Source organism: Toxorhynchites rutilus, chromosome 2 (assembly GCF_029784135.1).
Source record: "Toxorhynchites rutilus septentrionalis strain SRP chromosome 2, ASM2978413v1, whole genome shotgun sequence".
NCBI lineage: Eukaryota > Metazoa > Arthropoda > Insecta > Diptera > Culicidae > Toxorhynchites > Toxorhynchites rutilus.
In genome coordinates, this window is record NC_073745.1 from 259,579,202 (window position 1) to 259,586,491 (window position 7,290).

The window sequence follows — 7,290 nt, forward strand, 5'->3', positions numbered from 1 at the left end:
GGGAATTGTGACTACCATACATTGCATGAATTTCATATGTGTGTGTGCAAACGCTGAGCGTAAACGAATGTTTTTTTTTTTATTTTTCAAGTGTCAGGTTCCTATAAAACCAGTTACATTATCCGTTGTTTTAGTTGTTTTGATCAGTAAAACTGGAAAATGCCGAAGGGAAAAGTGCTCACGGAGAGAGAAGAAAGACAAATCGATGCACTACATGTTGGTATCAGAGAAATTGTTCGTCGGATTGGACGATCCCATTAAGTAGTGTTCAATTATTTGGCGAATCCTCAAAGATACGACAAGAAGGAGAGAGCACCATCTAAATCGAAGCTCTCTGGCCGGGATAAGTGGGAAATAGCTAGAATTATGCAAATAGAGCATTATTTAAATAAATTGAATAAAATTCCTCCTCCTATTGTGCAATTCCAAACGAAATCATCCTAAAAATGCAGACTTTGTGGAACATCCAGTTTTTAGGAAACTTCGAGTTTTTGTAAGTTAGCAGTCATCTATTATCAATCTCCCTCTAAACGTAGCGATTCTCGAGATATTAAAAAAAAATTGTAATTTATTGTCTTTTTAATAGTAAATAGGCCCTTTAAAAATGTTTGTCGTGTTATACCATCATGTTCATGAGATTTTATGAATTCGCTTATAAATTCGCTGGAAATTCTAAGCAAATTCATAAAACTTTCTGAACATGACGGTATAACACGACAAACATATTAAAAGGGATTATTTACTATAAAAAAGGCAATAAATTAGAAATATTTTTTTTAAATATTTCGAGAATGGCTACATTTAGAAGAAGATTGATAATAACCTTTTTTGTTTTAAATCACATCAGGATTCATAATTTGTGGCTAAAAAGGATTGTTAACATTCAAAAATTCGAAGTTTTTAAAATTCCTAAAAAATCGATGTTCGATGTCGTCAAAAATAGTTTTACCATCTTGGGCCCATTTTTTAAATTTTCTGCATGACTTGTATTTTGTATGAAAAAATAAAAAAAATTAAAAATATGTATTTTGGATATTGCAAATTGAATTTTTATTTTGTAAATAAAAAAAAGAGTACTAATTTTTCTTCTCAGTGTACATTTTTTCATATTCAACCATCAATACTCTATAACTCTTTCTAAGACACTATTTCGGTACGACTCATAGTTTTTGAGATATAAAATATCAAAGATTTCTCTAACTCAAATCGATACGCCCTTTTCAAAAGTTACGCTTGAGTCAAAAAAATCCCTAATTGCTGTGGAAAACTCATATTTCCTCTAACCCAAACGGAATACACACTTTCATTCGAATCAAAAATACTCATGTTTTGTCATTTGTCGATTTCATTTGGAATTACTCATTTAAATGGTTCTCGGGTGAAAATTCATATAGTTTTGGGAAAGAAATCCTCACATAAAGAGGGCTTAAAAGGTTAAAGATCCTTATCTTACACCATCTTACATCGGAAGACATCTGAGTTTTGTCAAAGCTCACATGAACCGACAGTGGAGCATGGTATGTTATGATAAAGAATGTTTCCAAAAGATTACATTTTGCTATATACCATAACGAGAAGCAATGTATAGATTATCTTCACTCGCGAAAAAAAAGTTCAATTTGGATGGTCCTGATGGTTTCAACAGCTACTGGCGTGATTTATTGTAGAAGTAGCAGTATTATCAAATCTCTTCTACCATTTGTGCGTCGATATCGTCACAAAAAAATCACTTTCCAGCAAAACAATGCTACTATTCATACCAGGAAGAAAACTAAGCAATGGATTAAGGACCAAAATTTTTATTTTATGAAAGGGCCGGCTCACTCTCCAGACTTGAATCCTGTTGAAAATCTTAGGGGGATCCTTGTACGCGGAATCTACAGTGAGGGAATACGGTACACCATGGTTGAAGAGCTCAAGGTCGCAATTTTGGAAACATGAAAAAAAAATATCGAGAAATCCGTTCAGTAGAAGATGGGAAATAGTATTCCAACACGAACTTTCCAGGTTATCAGCCGAAATGGCAAGGTTGGCAATTATTGGCATGTAAATAAGCTGACCATTTTAAATATTTCATTGATAATACTTATGAATTTTGAAATGGTCTTATAGAAATTGGACAGCTGAAATCATCATATTTAAGCACAATAAATAAACAAACAACTCTTTTGCACGAAAATGACGTTAAATACACTTTATTCTAAGCATTCAACAATGTATGAATGTATTTTGTTGAAATTCTAACTGTTTGTGTTGCAACGAAATATAATCAGGGTGGTCTTATAGAAGATGAACAGAGTGTACAGTGTCGACGTCTGATGGTGATATGGTTATTTGGGAGGCAAATTAACCTTACTTCAAATCTACATGCACTTAGATTTTGTGAGAGAAATAGGACAGCAAATTCAGTGTTAATTATATCCATGTAATAACTCAAAATAACTTTAAACTCACCTTTTTTCAAGGACACGCACCCCATTACTTCATCGGATTCGTATCATGACGTCTTAACGAAGCAAGTGACACTGACACTCAAAATATACGAATATTATTTCCTATTCATCATGAAACATGAAATGCTTCAGCGGACATATGATTGCATTAGTTCTAGTATCTCAACAACTCTTTCAAATCATGCTGCGCATATGCTACGAAAGTGATTCCAGTTTGGGAAGAGGAACTGATGAATGGTTTTGAACCACAGAACAACCAATCGTAATCCATACGCTGGTTTGCATCATCGAATTTCCCCTGTTGCTCATGGGAAACTTTTCCTCTAGTGATGATAGCTAATTTGTTTATCGGATCAAAGAACCTGATCGATGAAACCTTTTTTTTTGCACTGATCACCGGAACTGGTTAACGACGTGACGGTTTCGTCACCACCAATAGCATCATCATCGTATAGTGCATCTCTAGTGCAACCAGAAATTATCACAACAGAAGAATCAGTTAGCTTGAACACCGAATAGTTGTGGTAATACATTTTTTTTGTTACTAACCTTCCTATACTCGCGCATAGATTTGACAGACCGAGAATGATTGAGGTGGTTGAACTGATTTACTGTTAAAACTGAATGAAGTTAAAGATATATATTTTCTGGAGTTTTTTCATTCATTCATATCTTCTTTTTAGAATAAATACCAATAACGTCTAAAAATACACAATAGCAATATTACAGAGACGCGCACACTCTGTAAGTACACGAGTCACGATTTTTTAAGCGAGTATAGGAGTGTTAAAAATCGTAACTCGGTTGAATCGTGTTTGAGTAATTGAAGAATTGTGAATGAAATCTTTCGATCATATTTACACACAGCAAACAAAAACGCTATTCATTGTATTTTTTTCTATTTTAACTCATAATTATGTGCAGGGACTCCCCTCGCAACAAAATATCTGTAACAATGTAACATTCAAATCGACTCGAGAAAAACGAAGATGAAGACTGGAACATTGTTCTGCGATTTTTTTTAAAGGATCGATTTTCATCACTACTTTCATAGCTAGCAGTCAATAATAACTCGGAAAACCTAATCGTAACTGTTGGTCTGCGATTTTAGATTAAAATTGAAGAACCGGAATATACTTTTGTGGATTGAACAAATCACGTTCCACGATAACAATTTGGAAATAAATAACTGATAATAACGGCATCCGAAGTAACACAGTTCGGCTGAAAAGTTTATAAGGTAGGGGAGAGAGAGGCAAGATGACGAAGCGGTAATTTGGCCCGTTGTAATGAAGGTAGCGCCACCTATTTTTTACTGAAGATGCATCATAACAAGGCCAAACTTTGTACTCGGTAACTCTGCCGAAAACGTTATCACAAAAAAAGTGAAAAATAAAAATGTGAAAAATCGTGATTTAGTTATTTTTTTCCGCAAGCTAACCCTGTAATTTGTATGTTTGTATGTTGTATGGGTTGACTAATAGAACACAGTTATTTATGAAAAAAATAAAAATCTAAAATGGCCATGGCCCATAAATAGGGTATCAAATGAAAGAGCTTGACTAATAGAACATAGATATTGCTGAGGAATGCAAATCCATAATGGCCACCACCACAAAATGGCGGATTATTCATTTTCTGAAAACCCCATCAATATAGGTATCAAATGAAAGGGATTGACTAATAAATAGAACACAGTTATTCATGAAAAAAATGAGAATCTAAAATGGCCATGGCCCATCAATAGGGTATCAAATGAAAGGGCTTGACTAGTAGAACACAGTTATACATGAGAAATACAAATCCAAAATGGCCGTCACCATAAAATGGCGATATATATTTTTTTCCAAAACCCAATCAATATGGGTATCAAATGAAAGGGCTTGACTAGTAGAACACGAGGCGAACCAGCCCAGGAGGCTGAAAACCTCTCAAATAAAGAATTAAAAAAAAATAGTAGAACACAGTTATTCATGAGGATCCAAAATTGCCGCCACCACAAAATGGCGGATTACATATTTTCTCAAAACCCCATCAAATGAAAGGGATTGACTAGAAGAAGTAGGTATTATTTATGAAAAATGTAAATCCAAAATGGCCGCCACTACAAAATGGCGGATTACATATTTTCTCATAACCCCCTCAATATGGGTATCAGATGAAAGGGTTTGACTAGTAAACACAGTTATTTATAAAAAAAATGGAACTAGCCGCCACCATGAAATGGCGAATTACATATTTTCTCAAAACAAACCCCATCAAAATGGGTAGCAAGTGAAGGGGCTTGACCATTAGATCACAGCTATTTATGAAAAATTCAAATCCAAAATAGCCGCTGTAACAAAATAGCCAATTACTTTTTTAAACGGTTTCATTCAACTTAACCTGTTTGTATGTATGTTTGTGTGTTTGTAGGGTTGTCCCACATTAATAAAAATTAGAAATTCAATTTGACCGCCGCTAAAAAATGGCTGAATGGCTTGACTTGAAGAACACACTACATTATGAACAATATAAATTCAAAAAGGTGTATGTTTTTTTGTTATCCCCTATATCGGGATATCGGTATCGAATGAATGATTTGACTAATAGAATCAAGTACATCATCAAAATATTCCGAAGAAAATAAGGTAAGAAATAAAAATTTAAAAAAAAGTTGAATGGTTTTATTATAAACATACAGATAATGTACTAAAAACTAGAAAATAAAGAAGTAAAAGAAACTTTTTAAGTTAAACAGTTTAATGTACTGAAAGCTAGAAAATAATTAGGCAAGTAGCAGTTAGTAGTTATCACATCTCTTCCTTCATTATCTAGGGCAATGATGAGACTAAAATAAAATCGTGAGGCACACCAGATTTTCATTATCCACAGTTAGTTGTTTCATCATATGCCCACGATTTTATTTTAGTCTCATAATTGGCCTAGATTAATGAAGGAAGGTGATAACTACTAACTGCCTAATTATTTTCTAGCTTTTAGTACATTAAAACTTTTAACTTAAAAAGTTTTTTTTTACTTTTTTATTTCAAATTTAATTATCCGCTTTATGTAGAAAGTTCAAATTTCAAAATAATTTCATACTTGATAAAGGTACTCTATTGTACATGACCTGTTTGTTTCCGGCGAGTTTCAATCATGATTTTTTTTCAGCTAAATTTTTGACGTTGGACGACGTCTTTCATTTCTATACCGGGGTGTAAAATCAAAGTTTCGAAAACGAAAGCGTTACGCCGGAGATCGAAATTTTGAGCGTTAATAGCTCCTAAACAACTGAGCGAAATGGTATGATAAACACTTCTTTCGAAAGATAAAATGTCTATGCGTTATACACATGTTACTTTTTGATTCCAAAACTTGTTTCTATAGCCTTAAAATTGCTTTCAAAACAGGCTATTGAAATCACCAATCGGTATATAAGCGAGCGCCGCTCAGAAATCCACTCAGTTATAATTGAACTGTGATTTCGGTACCATCGCAGGAATGAATGGATATTTCCCTAACACAGATTTCAAAACCATGGAGCCTGGGGAATTTTAAATGCAAATTGGATACAAGCAGCGGTTACATTTGTACTCGTTTGTGCTTTTGTAATTCGGAGTATTTCTCTAACACATGCTTCAAAACCACGGAAACTGGCATTGCAAAATAGATGCAAGCAGCGAGTACTCTCGTACTCGTTTGCGCTTTGGAAAATTGTAATGTTTTCCTAACGCAGACTTCAAAACTATGAAGCCAGGGGAAATCGGCATTGCAAAATAGATACAAGCAGCGGGTACTTTTGTACTCGTTTGCGTTTCTGTAAATCGGAATGTTTCCCTAACACAGACTTCAAATCCATAGAGCCAGGGGAAACTGGCATTGCAAAGTAGATGCAAGCAGCGGATACTTTCGTACTCGTTTGCGCTTTTGCAAATCAGAATGTTTCTCTAACACAGACTTCAAAACCATGGAGCCAAGGGAAATCGGCATTTCAAAATAGATACAAGCAGCGGGTACTTTTGTACTCGTTTGCGTTTTTACAAATCGGAATGTTTCCCTAACACAGACTTCAAAACCATGGAGCCTGGGGAAATCGCCATTGCAAATGAGATGCAAGCTGCGAGTACTTTTGTACTCGCTTGAGTTTTTTGCAAACCGGAACGTGTTTTCCCAACACAGATTCCGAAACCAGCAAGTTGGGAAAATCGGCACTCCAGATCTCGGCAGTACTTTTTTTTACCCCCATGCATTTTTACACTCCGGAATGCGTTTTGCTAACACGGTCTATAAAAGCGGGTACAAAATCAACGCTTTGGCTCGGTTATTCAAGACTGCATGCCCCTTCATGTCGCCAGCTCACTGAACTTCTACGCATACCGTTTGATGATTAGGCAAAATGTTGATAACTATTTACTGCATGAATTGACCTAAATTGGGATTTGTTTGCAATTGGATTCATAAATTGTTTCATTCATTCACTAGTTTAATCAATAATTTAATCAACAGCTCTGCGCAACGGCGATATCGTACCCAATGAGGAACATTCGAAGTGCGATTATTGCTAATTGAGAAAACACAAATGATTACAAAGCCAACTTCAGTCCTACGTCAACCCTGCGGTTATATCATAGGTATAACCCATTCATAGTTTTTTTTTATTGAAAATGTCGCTTGGGGGCAAGTATGCGAACTGCAACATTATGTTAATTTTGGTTATAGTGGTTCTCAGATTTTCGTTAGTGGTAGTCAGTGGTAATTTTGTTCTTTATCACAAAACATTAGATCCGTATTTTTAATTTTTTCATTAGGGTGCCCATTTTCATTTTAGGGTGGTTCGAAAATTACAAATGAAAAT

General features: G+C 34.7%; 1 protein-coding gene across 2 annotated transcripts in view; it reads left to right on the plus strand.

Annotated features, from left to right (window-relative positions):
* Positions 1-7,290, plus strand: part of LOC129769152 (uncharacterized) — a 314,394-nt gene that overhangs the window by 118,814 nt on the left and 188,290 nt on the right. The gene's annotated exons all lie outside the window — the stretch shown is intronic.